Below are 21,134 nucleotides of genomic sequence, written 5' to 3'. Positions count from 1 at the left end.
CATAGCACTGTGCAAGGACCTAACTAATCCAGACAATTAGTGTGAAGCTACTATGGCTAACACAAATTCTGCTTAAGAGGTTAAGAACTGCATAAGAAAGAGCTCCAGTTGAGCTTAACCCAACCACTTTACCGCAGTTCATGTCCAAGTTTACTTCCCAATGACAAATATTTACAAGCTGATGGGCACATGGACTCCAAAGCCTCTGGCTTTTGGAACTAAGAGGCAAACAGTGCTCGATGTCAAACAGTTCTCGGGCAAGTACAATGATGCCATTATCCTGGTTCCAATGTGCTGGTCCACCTATTACATGACACTTACTTATTCATGACACTTATTTATTCCTAGCACTCCAGGGGGTGGTTTCTGGACATGTGAAGAGTGGTGAGAACTTTGAATCCCCACCTAGGCATGTTCCAGCAGAGCACCAACAAAGCAACCGTCAGCCTTCTTGCCTCGGTGCTCATTCAATAAACATGTACCACACTGTTCACATTTCTCTGCCCCTTGTTGGTGAGGTCTCTACATCAAATGGTCCCCAAGTATAATGCTGAAGGCCAGCTCTCCCAAATGCAAGAGCTCCTAAATGTGTTAGAGACGGTTCATGTAGACAGAGTATATGCTTGCTATGTGTCATCATGAACTCTATAGTGGTGAGTGGACAACCTATGATAAATAGAGACACTTTAAAAAGAAACGCCCATTTTAAAGCAAGTCATGCAGGGCCAGAGAGGTAACTCAACTGACAAAGTGCCTGCTGTATAAGAGTTGGCTCCCCAGCACGCTGTAAAATCTGGGCATGGTCTTACGTATTAATAAGCCTAGCACTAGCCAACTGCTGAGCTTGGTTCAGTGAAAGACCCTATCTCAAAAGATAAGATGACGAGAAATAGTAGAAGGTTCCTGGTCATCAGTCCTGGCCTACACACACACACACACACACACACACACACACACACACACACACACACACACACACTACTATTCAGGGAGAGGGGAGAGAAGGATCATGGATTCGTTGGCTGATGAAAATGCTTTACTAAACACTCACAGGAACATAACCCTGTGTTTCCTCACAGGAGTAGCCCCTGAGGACTTGCTAATGCAATGTTCATAGCAAATTCACTGATCGTAATTACCATGGAAAATGAAAATTTTCTGTGCTTCGCTTGTTGACAGTTTGCAATCAGAGAGAAGATGGCCAGCCTACCCTGGCTTGTTTACAAACTTAAACTAAAGGAAAGTTCCTGGGAATCATCCTACTTCAAAGCTTCATCTTTAGCCCTTTCGAAGATGGGTAAGTGTTCCAGCCTCTGAGAGCACAGCCCTCCCCTCTCTGACTTCCCCCTGGATATTTCCACTCTAATATTCTGTTATAGAGTCAACATTCAAATGAAAGGCATCCTATATAATTTTCTATGTCATCTCCCAAACCCTGTCCTATAACCATTAACTCCTCCTACTTCTGCCAGTGGCCTCCACTCTGGAAGGCTCTCAGACACAAAAGCTTAGGCACGATCTTGCCCTCCTTATCCAGCCTGTTCTGTACTTTAGGAAAAGATTTGATATCCTACAACACCCCTCACCAATGTCACACACCCCTTGCAAATGTCATACGCCATCCCAAATGCCCTACAGCTGATCAAATGTATGTTTCCACTAGCTGTCTTTGTTTGTTTTTCTGGTTCAGTCCTGACTTTTACAGCCCATTTGTCGTTCCTAACTGGGTGTCTTGTGGGTCTTTCAAATCCACCACTTTTTTTTTTTTCTGGTGCTTTTCTTTATCATAGAACATGATACCTGTAATGTATGCAGAGAAATGAGGGTGGGAGAGGAGTCAAGCTGGGGAGGCCAGCAGCCAATTCACTTCTTTTCTTTCGTCTTGTCCTTCTCATTCGAAGCCAGGATCAGCGTGAGCTTCCTGAAGATCATAACAAAATCTAAGAAGAGGTCGATGCAGTGCCAGATGTAATCCTTATCTCCATTTTCACCCTTCTCAATAATGAGCTGAGTATCAAAAAGGGCAAGTCTTCACATGACTAGCAGCCCCGTACACAAGTTTGCCTGGAATAGCCAAATGGATCCAAAGAAAAGGTTCCCCAGAGAGGACAAGAACATGAGGCTCATGGCTGACATCAAGATGCCTCACAAGAAGAGATAGCTCTGGCACCTGGCACACCTGGGAGGATGCTGGGGTAATAGCAATGCACAACTCCAACGCAGGGCCCAAGCCAACTCCTGTGAGGAAAGCAAAACCAGTGAGAAGTCCCAATCTTTTTTGCTCAGTTTCATGGCTACGAGGCGTTGCCATCAGCCACATCATCAAGCCCAAGGAGCCCAAGGCAGAGAGTAGGCCAGACTGAATGAAATGTGTGACCACATGGACATAGGCCCCTGCCGCCACCACAAACATACAGATTGCAAAGCTGGCATAGACCTTCTTCAGATGCTGCTGTGTCAAGGGAGTTATATGGGAAAATTTTAAGAGGGCGTCAAAGTTGATCTTCCGATCAAATATGTTCATGGTTCCGAACTCTGCTCAGCACACCTACTTCTCAGTCCCCAACTTGGAGCTTCCCAGCTCTGCTAAAACCGGATGTGCTCTGAAACCCACCACTTTTAAACTAACTCCATTATCTACTGTTCCTGTTTCCCCACATCCCTGAATAAACGTGCTTAACTACCCAACACACTTCTACCACCACCAATTAATATGGGAAGAATGTTTTTAAAGTTCAATGAGGTGTTTGTGGGTAAGGATTAACTTTAGGTGTGTCATGACTTCAGACCACTGTCTACCAGAAACCGGTAAAAACGGGTAATGCAGTTAGTTACTTTAGCTGTTAATACGTTGTTGTTGTGTTTGCTCTTCATGACAGGCCTGTGAAGTTCCATCGATATTTCCATTGTTCAGGTGACAAAGCTGAGACGATAACACTGTCCATTTTAATGCTGTCATTTTCAGCTGCCAATAAATTGAGTCAACCTAATCCTAATAGACTTCAGGGGCCTTCAGAGACTAAAAGTATCTCAAGAATTGATAATAATGAAGATTTTGTGGAGAGATGTAGTACTGCAGTCCAGATTCGACATATTCTTACAGAGTTAGAGTCATGATGAGGTATTTATTTTGGCTCCTGTGCCATATCTCTAATAACCTAAAAGCAATCAGCATTAAACCAGAAGCAAGCTGGCTTTAGCAGGACAAAAGCATAGACTACCAGGCTTCCAGAGTTGAGCATTGCAGGTTGCCAGTGACACACCTAGCCCAGCTCCCAAAACTGTAGAGTCTCAAATCTCTGTGACCAAGTCCTTAATGTGTATTTGTGTGTGTGTGTGTGTGTGTGTGTGTGTGTGTGTGTGAACCTATTATATCTATAGATAATTACAAGGTGAAGATGGTAATGTGAGCTGTTTCTGGCCTGGCAGGTCCCGCCGCCCTTCTCAGCCCCAAAGAAACACACAGACACTGTATTAATTATGAAATATTGGCTGGTAACTAGGGCTTCTTATTGACTAGCTCTGTCTTAATTATTAACCCATAACTACTAATCTATGTATATCTATATGGTCTTATCTTACCAGAAAAGGAGTCTGGACCTGTTACTCCTCTCGTGTCCTACATCATGACTGACTCTGCCTACGTTTCCCAGAATCCTCCTCCTCTCCTAGCCCCAACTATCTTGTTTCCCTATTGGCCAACAGTGCTTTATTCATCAACCAATAAGACAAACATGTACACAGAAGAACATTTCCCATCAGAAGATAGATAAATGATAGGTAGGTTGGTAAGTGAGTAAATAAATACAGTTAAATGATAATAGCTAGGTTATTAATAGAAAATTGGTAATTGGTAGATAGATAATTGATATGTAGATCAATAGTAAGATAGATGATTGATAGGCAGGTGATAGATAGATAATTGATAGATACACATAAACATGATTGATAGGTAGAGGATAGATAACTGATAGATAGATGATAGGCAATTAGATAATTGATAGGTAGGTGACTAATAGATAATATATAGATGGATGATAGATAATAGGTAGAGAGAGAGGAGTGAGAGATGGATTTTAGATCATTTCCCCAGTGACACTGATGTAGGCTTTTACTAGCATCATCATTGCCAACATCCCTGCCAGTATCAATCAATGCTCCTGGAGCCCAGTCTGAGGCCATGCTCACTGTGAGATGGTTTCTCTTTTTTCTTGCTTTCATGACTAGTAGAGAAACCCTTCCCAAGCTACAAATAAGGAAGTGAAACAGGAAGCTCTAAGGAACTGGGGCTGGCACTCCCATCCTTCATTCTGAGAGTTAGACAAGGAGCAATGGCTAGGAACTAAGCCTGCTGCCCTTAATTATCCTCACAGGGGGTCAAGAGGCCCCTCAGTGCCAGGAACAGATCAGGGACTCTGTAAATATGACACATTGGTGTTCATGAAAATTAAACTCCTGAGTCCTTTGCTTCTGAACAGATGACCTGCCTCGGCTTTGTTAAGGAAGCTGCTCTACCCAACCTTGGGTTGGGGATTACAGGGCCTCAAGGCAGGCTTAAAGTGAAGCAAGCCAAATCAAAGCACAAAAAGAGGGTGTGATTTTTGCACAGGATTTTTCTTCTTTATTAGCTTAACCAACTCTTTTTTTTTTAAACCTCCCTAAGGGCCCAAAATGTTAGGGATTTCATGCAAGAATACACATGCATGCTGGCACCTTCCTGAACCATAAAAGTTTAATATGACAGCCATCACAGGGTGCATTTTTGTAGCACTGTTCCCATGTGTCCTGTGCAGCTAGGGGCAGGTGTCACAATCCCCAAGCAAAGCTTTACTTTCTGTCCCTCTTAGTTTTCATTCTAACAGGATGAGGGAGGCACACTCCCACTCCTTACCAAGTTCTAGGATGCTAAGATGGTGGTGAGGCTTTGGGGGAAGTGCCTTTTAGCCCTCATCTCATCTATTCCCCTGAGTCCCCCATGGTCTTTGACCTTCTCACTTGACAGTGTCTTCCATGAGTTCTTGGCCAAATCTAAGGGCACACAGGACCCATTTGGTGGTTTGAGCACCCTACAGGTGTGCTAGGCTCAGAACCAGCCTACCACCCACTTATACAGTGTTAGGGGTGGGGGCAGGGGGAAGAAACTGAGTTGAAAGGAGGAACTAATGGACTTTAAACAGTGCCCTGCCCTCTGTGACATTCAGCTTCATCTCCTCTGTGTTTGACATCTTCCAGGTAAGGCTGTGACTTATCACTGTCTAGCAGGGGACTCTCCAGGATCCTGGCATTGCTGGGAATAATCCCACGTAGAATACACAGATTCATATGTCCCATAGTTTCCACTATATACTAAATTACACTCCATAGAAGAATATCCTACAATGAAGGTTTGTGCATAGGCAAATTATTGCTCTGAGACTGGCACTCCCAGGAATGAACAAGAAGGAAGTAAAGAGAGAGCAGGCTAGGCCAAGGTCAAGCTCATGGAAAAACCCTATGGAGGCAGCCCAGCCTGAGAAGCCCAAGGAGCCCCTGTAGGATAGATGGATACCCTGGATGCCCCACTGGGTGCTCCCATGGCTATCTCAGGGCATCTGGGCCCTAGGCTGCTCCCACACCCTGAGTAAGTGGTGAGGATAAAGAAATGGGGGAAGGAGTTCCCGAGGGCACCAGGCAGAGCCTGGGCATTGACAAATGTGCCCAGTACCCTCCACCAGACTGGGCAGACGAAGTGGAAAAACTTTGAATCATGGAGGGAGGGGCCTGCAATCAAAGGCTGGGGGTTGGGGGTTGGGAAGCTATTCGTGAACAACCAAAGCTTGGAGAAGAAAGAGCTGCTACAGACTTCAAACAAGGCGTGCACGCCTCCGGTTCACTGAGATTCTTCAAGGTGTGATGTCAACCATGGTGTGACTTTATGAGTAATGGCTTCAGGCCAAGAACTGATGAAATGTAAAAAAATCACACAATGTAAGGAGTGACACAAATATCAGTTGTCACATACCAGGATTCAGGAAAGAAAAGGGATTTTAGCTGAAATTCAATTTATAGGTATCCTATAAATTGAGTCTACAGTGGATTTTATGTTTATTTTTGTTTGTGTGTAACCTACTTTAAGGGGAAAAATGATCTCAAAGAACTTGAGGCCAAGGAGATGGTTCAGTGTAACCATGCCTTCAGTGTAAGCACAGGGACCTGAGTTCAGATCCCAAACACCCACATAGAAAGCTGGTCCCTGCGGCAAGCCCCTGTAGCCCAGCTCTGGAGGAGGGCGAGCAAAGACTGGCAAATGTCTAGAACTTTCTGGCAGGTCAGTTTAGCCATTGAATCTGCAGGCTCCAGGTTCAATGAGCCAGACCATCCCAAAGTAGTATCAAAAAGAGAAGATGCCCAATGTGGATCTCTGGCCTTCACACACACACATGTACACACACATACACACTTGGTATTCTTTCACATTGTTTTATGTGTTGTAAAAGGAACACTGCTTCTAGACAAGCTGGAAAAGAGATCGTAATTTCTGGTTTTGAATGCCCCTCTCCTTCTTTAGAGTAATGATTCTCAGGGTGACAAGAGAGGCTCCAGGCAGCCTCTGTCTCGCCTGGCCAGAAATGCAAGCTTCCAGGCCTTGCTCCAACAGACTGGATCAGAAAAGTGATGTGCAGCCCAGAAGTCTATGTTTTCAAGAGCTCCCAGGTGACGCCCAAACATGCTAAAGTTTGAGAAAAAAAGTTGTTTAGGAAAACAGACAAGGGATAGGATTTTGGAGTTGTAACCAGTGGCTTTTCTGTCCTGCCCAACCCTGCAGCCCTTTCTAAATATTCACCGAAACTTCATCCACGAATGCATCATAGCCGTCCCTGGTGTCTACCCAAAGGGTTGCATACTAAATGTGCTGTTCTGTAAAGCTTTGCAAGCTCCTTGTCCTAATCTCACTTCTGTTGCTGTGATTATATATATATATATATATATATATATATAATATATATATGTCCTGGGGCTGGAAGGATGGCTCCGAGCATTGGCTGTTCTTCCCAGAGGTCCTCCTGAGTTCAATTCCCAGCAACCACATAGTGGCTCACGACTATCTACAATGAGATGTGATGCCTCCTTCTGGTGTGCAGGCAAACATGCAGACAGAACACTGTATATACAATAAATAAATAAATAAATGTTTTAAATTTTTTTCCTGACAAAGAGCAACTTGGGCAGAAGAAGCCCAGCATAGTTCACTTTTCCAGGTTGTGGCCCATTATTGCAGGGAAGTCAAGGCAGGAACTTCATGCAGGAACTCACTTCATACCTACAGTCAAGAGCAGAGAAAAGAAATATACTCACTCGCTTGCTTGCTTGCTTGCTTGCTTGCTTGCTTGCTCTCAGTTTGCTTCCTCTATTCTTACACAGTTCAATATCCTTTGCCAAAGGAATGAAGCCTCCCACAGTGGGCTGGGTCCTCTTACTGCATTTAGCAAATCAAGGCAACCCCTACAAACATTAACTCCTCACAGAGACTCTCTTTCCAGATGAGACTGAATTGAGTCTGCTTTGTTAAACTAAAAAGCAGATCAGGAAGGCGTTTTAGCATCAACAAATACCTGTCCTACTTGTGATTTTATGTCATTTTCTATTCCTTTGGAAGAAAATCTGTGGTAGTTTGAATGAGAATGACCCCATAGGCTTAAATATTCAAATTAAGGATTGGGGTGTGGCCTTGTAAGAAGAGGTGTGGCCTTGTAGGAGGAGGTGTGGTCTTGAAGGAGGAGGTGTGGCCTTGTAGAAGGAGGTGTGGTCTTCAGTCTCTCAGTCCCTCTACCTCTCCCCAGTTCCCTCCCTCCCCTCATCTTCTCCCTGTCTCTGCCCCATTTTACAGATAAGATGTAAACTCTCAGCTATGGCCCTGGCACCATGCCTGCCTGCTTGCTTGCTGCCATGATAGTCATGGTCTAACCCTTAAAACTGTAAGCAAGCCTTTAATTAAATTTTTCCTTTCCTAAGTTGCCTTTATCATGGTGTCTCTTCCCAGCAACAGGAAATAGGGCGACTGCTCTACTTGCTGACTGCATAGGGAGCTTCCTGTGTCTCCCTGTCACATATGGGGCTGCAAGGCCAGCCTTGTACCAGCTCCTTCATGTGCTTAGTTGAGTCAATATTTTGCAAATCTTATGCCCAGATTGGATGGTCCAAGCTCCACATGGAAGCCAGGCTGGAATGCAAACTTTTTACTTCCTTTGTCTCCTGTGGTGATTTGAACAGTGTCTTAGTGAGGGTTGAACAGATCTTAGTTAATATTGCTGTGACTAAACACTAGGACCAAAAAGCAAGTTGAGGAGGAAAGGGTTCATTTGGTTCCCACTTCAACATTCCTGTCTATCACTGTTGGAAGTCAGGACAGGAACTCAAGCAGGGCAGGATCCTGGACGCAGGAGCTGATGCAGAGGCCATGGAGGGATGCTGCTTACTGACTTGTTTCCCCTGGCTTGCTCAGCCTGCTTTCTTATAGATCCCAGGACCACCAGCCCCATGATGGCTCCACCCACCATGGGCTGGGCCCTCCTCCATTGATCACTAATTGAGAAAATGCCTTACAGCTGGATCTCATGGAGGCACTTCTTTAAGTGAGGCTCCTTCCTCTCTGATGACTCTAGTTTGTGTCTAGTTTTGACACACAAAACCAGCCAGTACAGCTGGTCCCTTGACATCTTGACACACAAACCCATCACTATTAAGCCACAACTCTTCCTTTCTTATTCAGCCCCAAGATCTCACATTAAAAGCGTAACTCATTTTAAAAGTCCCATAATCTTTACACATTCAAACACATTAAAATTTCAGTCTCTTTAAAATGTCCAGTCTCTTTTAAAAGTTCAAGTCTTTCAGCTGTGGGCTATTTAAAAGTCAAAATTACATACCTTCCTCAAGAGGGAAGAACCAGGGCTCCATCACAATCTGAATCAAGCAAAATCAAATTCCAACAGTGTAAATAACTCAATGTCAAATAGCTGGGATCCACCCACAATCTTATAGATTCCTCCAAGGGGCTTGGGTCACTTCTCTGGCTATGCTCTCTATAGCACACACAGTTTCTAGGCTCTGGCTGACTCCACTCCACAGCTGCTACTGTTCTTGGTGGTTTTCCTGTGGTAGTGGCATCTTAAAACCCTGGGGTCTCACTACAATACAGTCTTTAAACTTCCTTCTGAAACTTCACAAGCTGGGCCTCCATCCTCTGCACTGCTCTCAACATTCTTATCTTCCAGGTTCCCATAGGACATCCCACAGAGCTCTTAACAATCAGTGGCTCTTCTAACCCAAAGTTCCAGTTATTCCACTATCCTCCCCAAAACATGTTGAGGTCTGTCACAGACATACCCCACTACATTGGTATCAAATTATCTTAGGGTTTCTATTACTTTGATGAAACACCAGAAAGCAAGCTGAGGAGGAAAGGGTTCGTTTGGCTTAACACTTCAACACTGCTGTTCATCGCTGAAGGAAGTCAGGACAGGAACTGAAATAGGGAAGGATCCTAGAGGCAGAAGCTGCTTGCTGGCTTGCTTCCTATAACTTGCTCAGCCCACCATCCTGTAGAACCCAGGACCAACAGCCCAAGGATGGCATCACCCACCATGGCCTGGGCCCTCCCAGGTTGATCACTAATTGAGAAAATGCCTTACAGCTGGATCTCATGGAGGCATTTCCTCAACTGAGGCCCCTTCCTCTCTGATGACTCTAGCTGTTGTCAAGTTGATACACAACACCAGCCAGTAAAAATAAGAATGGCTCCCAAAGATTCATAGATTTGAATGCTTAGTCACCAGGGAGTGGCACTATTAGGAGGTATGGCCTTGTTGGAGTAGGTGTGGAGTAGGTGTCACTAGGGATGGGCTTTGGGGTTTCACAAGCTCAAATCAGGCCTGGTGGCCCACTGTCTCTTCCTACTGCCTGCTGACCTGGATGTAGAACTCTCAGCTCCTTCTGCAGCACCATGCCTGCCTGTGTGCCACCAGGCTTCCTGCCATGATGATAAGGGACTAAATCTCTGAAACTGTAAGCCAGCTCCAATTAAATGCTTTCTTTCGTAAGACTTACCATTAGTCATGGCATCTCTTTATAGCAATGGAGCACTAAGACAGCTTCATCCTTTCTTCTCTCTCTCTCTCTCTCTCTCTCTCTCTGAAAAACAAAACCTGCCTACACTTGTCTCCCACTAACTTCTTCCCATCCCTTTGCCCTGAGACAGAAAGGATTCTGAAAAAAAAAGAAAAGAAAAGAAAAGAAAAAATAAAAGGCTTTGTTAAATGGGTAAATAAATAACTCTCCAGTTTCTAAACTACATTCTTGTCTTTTTCCTCATATCCTGAGAAAACTTGTGTCTGGCTCTGTGGAAAAGTGGTCTGTAATCTTTCCTGTCCCCACTGAGCCAAAAGGCAGGCCTTGTCTCTATCCCTCTCAGAAGTTATGACCAGGGTTTGGGGAAGGGCACACCTTAACCACTTACTTGTTGTGAAAGAGAGGAGACCATGGTTGTAACTCAGTGGCAGTGTCCAGCCCCAACACCACATGGCAGGGGAAAGCTAGGAAAACAAAAGGTACTGCCTGTGGAGCCATGTATCTGAAAATCCCAGCACTTGGAAAGGGGAGACCTGCCTGGGCTACACAGAAAGTTCCACACTAGCAAAACTCAACCGGACAGGATGAGAGGGAGAGAGAGAGGGAGGGAAGAAGGGAGAATAAGGAAGGTAGGAAAAGGGGGGAAAGAGAAAAAGGAATTGAAGCCTCGGGATTGAGATAGAAGCAGAAGAGGGGGAGGGGAAAGGCAATCTTACAAGGACCACACCTTGCCCAGCTCCACCTCACCTCGCCCAGAGCCGGGATTATATTCAGTGCCCTTTACAGAGGTAACCACAAAATTGTGCTTCCAGAAGTCTTCAGGCCTTTTCTGTTTCTTTACAACCTCAAACAAAATTCCATTTCTACTGCAGTGGCTGCAGGCCACAATAAATATATCGCCAGCAACTTGCAGCTCCTCATGCTCCTTCGATCCTTGGGCCAGATTTAATCAGAAAAGCCAAATTAGCAACCCTCTCTGCTACAGAGGACTCTTCCCTGTGACCATCTAATTTGGATGGTGCAGGGGAACTCCCAGGGAAATAGCAACACATGTCTGAAATTGAAAAGGGATGAAATAAATAAATCACCCTCAGACTCCGGGATCAAAATTCAACCACATACTTTCCATTCCACTGCAGCAATGACAGTAATAAATGCCAAAGAGCGAGGGGAAAGGGGGAGAGGGAGAGAGAGAGAGAGAGAGAGAGAGAGAGAGAGAGAGAGAGAGGAGAATGAATGAATGAATGAATGAATGAATGAGGAGGGCAGGAAAGAGATGGGGAGGAGAAGAGAAGAAAGGGAAGAAGGAGGAGGGGAGGGGCTAGAGGTGGGAGAAGAGAAGAGAGGGGCTGAGAGCTGGGGAGGGAAAGGAGAGAAGAATGAACAAGTCACCTTGGTGGTGGTCTAGGTTCACAGGCCGCATCCTAGCCCCTCCCACCACGCCACAGACCTCACCTGCTCTGTGTCCCCTCTACTCCCTCTATGGTGGGACTTCTGAACCATCTTCCCTGAGCCTCCCAGTCTGAAATCTTCTTTGCTGTCTAATAGGGCCCACTGAGGGTTGACAACCCTAACACTGGATCACGGGAACTCTTTATTAATCCTCACTTGGCTTCTAGCTCTGACTCTGAGCCCTATGAGGGGGGGAACCCTGTCCTAATCTTCTCTAGGACTCAAAGTAGGTTCTCGAGGTCTCCCTACATCCCTCACCCTGGCCTCTGTGCGTTGTGACTTGGCACCAGCTCCTGGATTTACAAGAGGTAAATCCACCCCTTCCACCACTATAAAGCTAGGTTTGATTGTGTGCATCTGGTCCAGTGGGATACAGCAAAGATGGCAGCTGAGGTTCAAATGGTGTAACAGAGGAGAGGTCATACCCCAGCAGACACCAGACAACGCTGGACACAGTTAGAGGAGTCATCCTGAACCACATAGAAAAGTGATGGGGAATGTACTGTGTATGTTTATCTTATTGATTGTTAAATAAAATACTGTTTGGCCAATGAGACAGCAAGTAGACGGGACTAGGAGCCAAAGAGGATTCTGGGAAATGTAGTAAAGAAGTGCTGATCCAGGCAGGAAGTGACATAGCAAGGAGACTCATATTTAAGTGAAGGAGAAACAGGAAGGCCCTCTTTTCCCCTCGGCTCCTGCTCCAGCGGCACAATGTGATCCACCAGCAAGGAGGGACGCCAATAAAGCGTCCGATAAGATAAGTCTTATAAAATATATAGATTTATGATAATTAAGACTGAGCTAACAGATGAGGAATCCTAGTCATTGGCCAAGCAGCTTTAAACCTAATACAAGTTTCTGTGTATTCATTTAGGCCTAACTCGGGCAGGCGGCTGGTAAAGCTCACACGTGGCAGTGGGGCTCAGGCGGCATTTGGCAGAAAGATTTATCATAACAGAAAAGACCAGCAACCCAGAGCCTGTGAATATGGGGAGAATCAGCTGGTGGCAACAGCTGAAGTGTAGCAGGAGCAGAGCAGGGGCCATCTTTGTTTTCACGAACTCTGTGGCCTTTGCATGTGCATTTCCTTTTGTTGTAGACATGCGTTCTGTTAGATCAAGATTAATGAAGTCAATGTGAAGATAAAAGAAAGAAAAGCCAGACTCCTACAGATGCAGGGTGCCCTTTAATCAGAACAGTGTTGGCAGCAGTCTCTCTTCAGGTTTTATGGGGCAGAAAAGGGAGCTTTGGGGGTGAAAGATTCCATCTGCAGATTCCATCTGCTGTCCCCTGCAGCCTCAAGGTTGTAAATACCAATGGAGGTTGGCATGTTGATTCAGGAGCTGCTCATGCTAACCCTGCAGAAGATGGTATTGGCATGCCAACTTCCCTGTCCAAGTTTCTCAGCTCACCTAAGGCTTTCGGGTCATCACCCTTTATGTCTACCTCTGTAGGCCCAGGGATTTGACTTCAAAGGACACTCTCCAGATTCAGACCGGACAAGCCTAGAGTCTCAGAGTCCAAACAGAGCCGGGAATACCCAGTCCTGTTCACAGAGTCCCGATAAATATTGTTCATGATCTGAAAAACCTGTATTGTACACAGAACTGCCCCCACTGCACTGCACTGGCCTCCCATGTGTGTGTACACACACCTGTGCACACTAGCAGGCATTCCCGAGCAGGTGCAGTCTTGTATGGCCAAAGCACTGTTGGTGAGCACCACCCTGGCCGGGTACTATGGAAGCAGACTCAGAGGGGCAAGCTGGGCTGCACTTGCTTCTCCTTGGGGCCCTCACACACCAGACCCTCAGGCAGAGTGTTTGTGAGATGTCCTCCTCCTGAGGCTCCAACAGCCAGGCCACTTCTAGAAGACAGGGGCACACTGCCCACAGATGGGCAGATCCAAATCTACAGATTGGGAATTGCTCATTTCCCTGCGGGACTCCGGAATACAATAAAAGTGTTGACAAAAGGTGGCATTCTATACTGTCGTCTGCTGCCTTGCCTTGCCACACTATTCCTGGGGCTCAAGAAAAGACACCCCTATGTATGATAGATGTCTTGAGATGTTGAGCTACATTATTAGCCTTGGGTCTCTTTACCTCCAGCCACTAAATGTCACTCCTACTTCTGCACCATTGTGCTGGAGGACTTCCTTATGGTGTCCCCTCCTACCTAAAGACCAGTCCTTCAGAAGATCAGCTCTGGGGAAGAAAACCAAAGATGATGGCCTTGCCCACACCAGGGGACTTTTGGCCTCCATGCTAATGGGTCCATTCACCAGCCCTAACGTAATTTCTGCTGCTTCTCCAGTTGGAGTCCTTGCCTCACTCTCCACTAAGAAGGGATCTCTTGGCTCTGGCTATCTGAACCTCTTGGAGTTTTCTTACTTTGTGTGACAGCCATGCACCCGCATGCCCCATGTCTATTGTCAGTTCATTTTGACAAATTCAATTACCAAAGTGTCAAAGGGGAGGGGAAAGTCCCCTTCCACACTCACCCTTAGCTACTGCTCCACGCATCAGAACATTTACAAGGCCTAACATGTAATTACACCCCCTTCTTGGGCAAAAGAGCTCATTATCCATTTTATGCTATTGAGAAAAGTGGTGTTGGACTTGAATTGACATGGTGGATTATTTCATTTTTACCCTAATAACACATAAGACATAATTAGGGGCTGGAGAGGTGGCTCACAAATTAAGAGCATGTGTTGCTCTTGCAGAGGACTCAGTTTTTTGTTCCCAGTACTCACGTGGCCACTCACCATCATCTGTAACTCCAGTTCCCAGGTATCTGACATGCGCCATCTTCTGGCATTCTCAGGTACTGCATCTGCAGTGTATGTAACACACAGGCAAAATGCCCATGTGCTTAAAATAAAAATGAATCTTAAAAATACACAGTTGGCACTCGGGAGGCAGAGGCAGGAGGCTCTCTATGAGTTCGAGACCAGCCTGGTCTACAAGAGCTAGTTCCAGGACAGCCTCCAAAGCCACAGAAAAACCCTGTCTCCAAAAACCAAAAACCAAAACAAAACAAAACACACAATTGGGCTGAAGAGATGACTCAGGTATTAAGAGCACTTGTCCTCTCAGAGGACTTGGGTTCGATTCCCACCACCCACATGGGAACTCACAACTATCCATAATTCCAGTTTCCGGGAATCAGATGCCTTGATTGAGCACCAGGCACACACATGATACACATACACACATACAGATAAAACACCCATAAACATAAATAATCTAGGAAAATTTAATACACAATTACAAATAAATGTTAAACTATTTAGGCTTATAGCACACAAGGAAACACAGTAGATCCCCTTCTCTGAACCCTCGGTTATAGCAATATACGTAAACCAAACAGTGTCCCAAGTTCAATCCCCAGTATTGGAGTTATATACCTCCAATTTCACTACCATGGAGGTGGAGGCAGAAACTCAAACTCATTCTTGTCTATAAAGCAAATTCAAGGCCTGCTTGGAACACCTGAGATCCTGTCTTTAAAAAATTATCCAGGCATGGTAACTAATGCTTGTAATTAAATACTTTAGAGAATGAGGCAGGGGGATTGCTACAAGTTTGAGGCTATCTTGGGCTACATAGTGCGATCCAGGTTAATCTGGGCCAAAGTGAAACCCTGTCTCAAAAGTAAAGAAAGAAAAAAGGGGGAAGGGATTCCTAAAGCACTGGGGCATTTGAGGGAGACAGTGGTCACACGCATTTTGACACAGCACATCATTAAATCTATTGTATTTTATTATTGTTTATTGTTTTTAGTCTCTTAACCTACCTAGTTTATGAGTTAAGTCTTACCATACATGTATATGAATCAGAGTAACTTAACATATATAGGCTTGGGACTGCCTGAGACTTCAGGCACATGGGGTGGAGGGGCGCCTTGGTATCCCTCTGGGTGGGGTGGCTTCTGTACCAGTGTCACTAGAGTTCAGTGGGCCAGACTAATATGAGGGTGCTGAGCCGTCTCTGGAACCATTGTCTCTCCGTGTCTAATACAACACAGTGCACCTAACTCCGCAGAGTGCCTGTGCCGATTCCAAACACCAGGCTCCCGTTAGTACAGGAGGCCCCCACTTCACCAAGTCTCCTAAGACTGAACTGTAGTATTTAGCACCATAGTAGTCATGAACACAAACACAGCTGTGTAAACAGCCTCATCTGTGATTAGGAATAGGTCTCCTTCACATTCCAGAATCTGTTTCTATTTATTAGATAACCACCAGACCTCAGATAATATTCAGATTCTCCCAAATTTATTACAGATGTCAGCTAAAAAATAATTCTCTAATCACGGGCCTCTGAATCCTTCCTGCTTTAAAATATTCCTAGCTAACCTGTTCGTTGGCACCTCAGAAATGTCCATTGCAGTTCAGGACATGGCCACCAGAGAGAGTTCCAACTTGAGAAAGAGCGGGCAGCCCCTCCCTGTGGGCAGAGGAGAGCTAGCCCTGCACCACTGCCCTGCTCCCTGGCTGCTGGAGTTGAGACTGTCCGTCCAAGTGATGTGTGTGGTGGGTGGAGAGCACTAGAAACTCCTTCATTTGCTTAAATAAGAGCGGTTTTATTTTATTTATGTTTATTGAACAAATTTTGAGTGCCTGCCATGTACAAGAAAGAGATAAACTTGCTAAGTCCCCAAGGCTGGGGTTGTACACAGAATTCTCTTGAGAGTCTCCATTCACTCATAAGTACACATCATTATCTCAACAATAAAATGATTGCATGCCTAAAAAATTCAGGCACCTTAACTGGTCCAAAGCTGCAGAGAGGAATCCACACAGCCAGTGCCCTGTAAAAACTTTACATTTTTTGCACTGGAAGCAGGTATATCACTCACAGTCACAGGCAGAGGCCAAAGAGCCACAAAGTAGATCATAATGTCAGCGGGCTCCCAGGAAGTCCCAGCAGGACTGAGAGGAAGGGGTGTCCCAGGTCACTTGTCGAGTAGTTAGGGGGAATGGCAGAAGTCACAGCAGCAAAGAATGACAGGAAGTAGCTGCTCTAGGTACCAAAAACATAGGCCATGAATCAGATGCAGTGATAACCAAAGATGGCCCGGCTTCTAGTGAAAGACAGACAGACCAGAGCAGAACATGGGTGAGCCAGCCCCACACATAGGGCTAAAACATCCAAGTTTGTCTTCTCCCAGCTCCGAGTCCAGAAATCCAGAGTTGAGATGTCTGCTGCATTGATTTCTTCTGAGAGCTCCTCCCTTTGGCTTGTAGAAGGCAACTTTTGCACGCACATCTCTGTCCTGTGGGTGAGGGCTCCCCATGTGGCCACATTTGATTTTAATCTCCTGAAAACCCTACTGAGGTGTGGACACAGTTCGAGCTCCCAGGATTCCTGTGTAGGATGTCCACACACACACTCACTCTCTAACTCTCCTTTAGAATATGCCCCCACCCCCACCAACACAAAGACCACCTTCCAGGCAGTCTCACCTTAGGCTGGAACTCCTGTGTCTTCTCTGCACTCTCACAGCAGGCATAACACTCTTCCGGAAGTTCTCCCCCGAGTTATAGTTGTTTGTATACACGTGTCTTCTCACTGATACCACACTGTGAGTTATTGTAACTGTTACTCATAAGGTTGAATTTCTTTCTTTGGTAACCTCACAGGAGATTGCAAACAATAACTAACATGTGTTAGCCAGCCGTCCATTGCCAACTCGTCTATGCCATGACCAGCAGGCTTGCCTAGCTTGATTCCTGGCTGTGTGGTCTTGGGCACATTACTAGCCTCTCTGTGCTTTGGTTTCTTCGTGGATAACATAAGAATAAGAACAATACTGACCTCCTGAAGTCATGTAAGAAAACAAGTTAGCACATGTGCGTGTTCCTAGGAAACTGTCTGACACTTGGTAAATAATCAGCATTATTCCTTCTGAAGATAGATTTCCAGCCGGCTCCTATGTGCCCAAGTCTAGGAAAGGCACATTAGATGCCGTGATTACTGGCTCTTGCCAGCAGGGGGCGCGTGGTGCGCGGAGATTGTGATCAAATCTTCACGCTGGAGGTCAGTGAGAGGGGCGGTGAGAACAGAGGCGCCCTCATAAACATCAAGAAAACCTGCAAATATAAAGGTCACCCTAAGGCCCTCTACAAGAGGGCATTTGTCAAGTTCTCCACCTACCACTGTTCAGAAAGAGCAATGGGCCACCGTGGTGGAGAGGTGAAGGAGGGGAGCAGGAGGAAGCACTGGGAAGGGGAGGAGGGAAAAGAGTCTGCAGCTGGGACCCATCCTACTGGGGCCTCTGGGCCTTCTCCCCGTGGGCCTCCTCCAGGAAGTCTTTCCAGACCTCTCTAGACCACTCTGTCAGTGCCCTCTCTGCAGTCAGCCACCCTCTCCAGCGTGGCCCCTCTGTAAGGCCAACATAGAGCATCGAGATGGCATGACTCCAAACTCTGCGCTGTCAGTCGAACTAATCACATACCCACTCTGTTCATTCGTAGTCAGGAAGTGCTTGATTAAAAATAAACAACAAACAAAAACCTGCTCTGTGCCAGGCTGGCTCTGGAAAATGAAGAAGAGGGCATGGCCTCGCCCTTGTGGACACACTATCAGGGGCACGCACGCCAATATGGCTTTGGCAACAACCCTGCCCACACACTTCCATAAGCCAAGAAGCCCGGTATATTGCATCCCAAGAAAGGGACAATTACCCTTCATCCACCTCCCTGAATTGTCTCCCAACTGGCCTCTGATAGTTTCGTTTTCTTTTGTGAGAAAATAAAGTTTCACAAAAGATGTGGTTCAGAAAACTGGCTATCTCTGATAGGAGCAAGAACATGCAAGAGAGAACACATGAACAGGAGCTCCAAAGCACAGGCTGAGTAAGACAGCAGGTGGCAACACTCTTGCTGTGACCCCAGGAGAGGAATGACAACTAACACTGCAATGGCGATGACAACACCAACCCGTCACCTGACTACTCGGAGTGCTACAAGGGACTCACCAGCAGAAAACTCACACTGTCCTTGGGGCTGCAATTCAGCATGGTCCACTGCTTGCCATGGCCCACTTTAGTTGCTGTCCATCGGTCCATCCATCCATCCATCCATCCATCCATCCATCCATCCGTCTAGCTCCATTGGCAGATGCCTCTGCAGCTCCACCTGGCACCTCCAGTGTCTTTGCGACTAGACTGGCTAATGTCTGACTACACAATGGTGTTCTTTACCTGTGTCAGCAATGTGCGTCTGCCCTCAATAAGGCCTCTTTAACTGTCTATAGCCTGCATATCTACACACATGCTCATTACTGTGTGCAGTGTAACATGTGCTCTTCGTCAATATGAGTATTTAAGAACTGAATCAAAGATCCTGTGGTGGCCAATGGCCAGCTATCAAGGGAAATGGGGATCTTGCCAAATCATAGCCAAGGAAACTGACATAGCTTATTAATTTTTTATGATGTTTCTGACATGGTACATTCATGACAATTCTCCATCTATCTGCTACTTCTCCTCCAAGCAGACCTCCCTGACCCTGACTGCATCACAGGTCCAACATGTCTATCATCCACCAACATGTTTATTCTGATTTAGGCTAACTCCCTGTTGGCTGTGTAGCAAGACAAAGAGTATGGCAGAGATCTTTGTAAGTGCTGTTTGAGATATGCTTTGCATGGATCTGATGGAATTGTTCACCGAGTTATCTGGGTAGTTATGGCACCACGAGGACATAGTCCAAAAAGGAACCATCAAACATAAGCAAAAACATCACAAAAGCAACGAGGAGTCGACCTAAGAGGGTTGTTTAAATTCTTCTCAACAGATGGGCCTAACGGTGTTCAATGCCCCAAGCAAGTCAAACGCATGCCCGACCTCCAAGCGTTCAGCACAGGCAGTCCAGATGCAGCCCACCTCACGGAGCTCATTCTTTCCCCAGAGATCACCTTAAGCAGGAATAGCTCACATTGGCTACTACCCGCCCCAATGAGACCCTGGACAGCGGGTCACTCAGAAACTCGGGGACCCAGACCTGGTGTGGGTTTGCCTGAAACCCTTTGCATGGAGTGGAGTTAGAGGACGTGGAAACAGCATGGCTGTGAGACCAAGAAGAACGCAGATGCTGCTCCGGTCCGGACAGTGGAGAGCTCTGAGAAAACAAGAGTGGCTTCAGAAAAGGGGGGATTCCTAGGACTACACTGTAGCAGACCTCTCTCAAAGCCCCATTCCAGGCTACACAGGCAGAGCAGAGAAGTCGGCCGCTCTGGAGGTCCAGCAGAGCCCACTGCTGCCTGTAGAGGGCAACCTTGTTCTCTCCGACTAGGTGGCTGCAGGAGGACTACCCCAGCCGCTGAAACGACCTCGTACCCAGCCTTGGTCGGCCTGGCAGTCTAGACCCGTTCTGCTTTTGCACAGCTGTTGGGAGTCCTTACAGGAAAGCCACCGCAGTGTGGGGCAGAAACAACCGCCTCCGCTTTCTCTCCTGTCGGAATTAAGGCCATGCAGTTGTAAAGCCCTGCATCCCAGCAGCCTCTCAATCATTGCTAACACCGTGACATCTATACACGGGTCGTAGAAGAAGAAAGGCCTAGGGGGCACCAATTGCACGCACAGCCCAGATCTCTGTGGCAGAAGTCTCTTGGCATGTGGCTTCTCGTAGCTGAGTCAGGATGGTGGGATGGCAGGACACAGATGAGAGGAAAGGAGGGGAGAGGAAGGGAGAGTCAGAGAACAGAGACTAGTGCTTTTAGGGATCTATTTGAAGCTCCATGCAACAGAGACCTGACTGCGGTCACAGGGGCTGGGGAGTACAAAGAGGATGTGAAAGATGGTGCCGGATTCTCTGGGACAGTGACAGGAACTCACTGTCTTCCGCCAGCGTTTGTACGCCATGTTCCTAAGCTCCACAAACAGCAGAGAAACTGGAGCAAAAATCTGAGTAAGACCTAATGAGTTGGTGAAGCCTTCAAGAAAGTGAGTGTGTCTGTCTGGGATCACAGCGTCCCCAAGCAGTGTTTGTCACCTGGGAACACCTCTCTTCTGCATTTCACAGGAAGCACAGCAAATCCACAGACTGGGGAGCAGGGAAGATGGCTCAGTTGTTAAGAGCATGGACTATTCTCAAAGAGGACCCCAGTTTGACTCCCATCCCGGAAGCTCACAAACACCTGTAACTTTGGGGGTCTGATGTACATATAATTAAGAAATAATTTTTTTAAAAAATAATTGGTTTCAAAAAGATACGTGATTAAGGTTTGTTTCAATTCACTAGCGAGGAACTAAATACTTGAATCTAAATACCATGATGTTCCAGGTTGTCTAGCCCTCAGGTCAAGACAGCTATAAATGTGGGCCAAAACAAAATCATAAATGTACATAAAAATACTGTGAGGATGTTGGGGTTTTTTGCAATTTTTTACTAACTGGATTGTGCATTTCTTGAGCTTGAATGTTGTAGATGTCAAATGGGCAGAGAAGCTAAAAGGTTGGACACATGAAACAATCATCTTTGGTGTTCAAACTTCAAAGGCTTCAGGGGTCTGTCGATGCTAAAAGTGTGTCACAAACTGTTGGGAGGATCCCTTCCCTGGG

General features: G+C 46.2%; 1 pseudogene; it reads right to left on the bottom strand.

The window, feature by feature from the left end:
• Positions 1-1,848: 1,848 nt before the first annotated feature.
• Positions 1,849-2,601, bottom strand: LOC100760613 (annotated as a pseudogene).
• Positions 2,602-21,134: the final 18,533 nt, after the last annotated feature.

This window comes from Cricetulus griseus, chromosome 2 (assembly GCF_003668045.3).
Source record: "Cricetulus griseus strain 17A/GY chromosome 2, alternate assembly CriGri-PICRH-1.0, whole genome shotgun sequence".
Lineage (NCBI taxonomy): Eukaryota > Metazoa > Chordata > Mammalia > Rodentia > Cricetidae > Cricetulus > Cricetulus griseus.
This window is presented reverse-complemented; position numbering and strand designations above follow the sequence as displayed.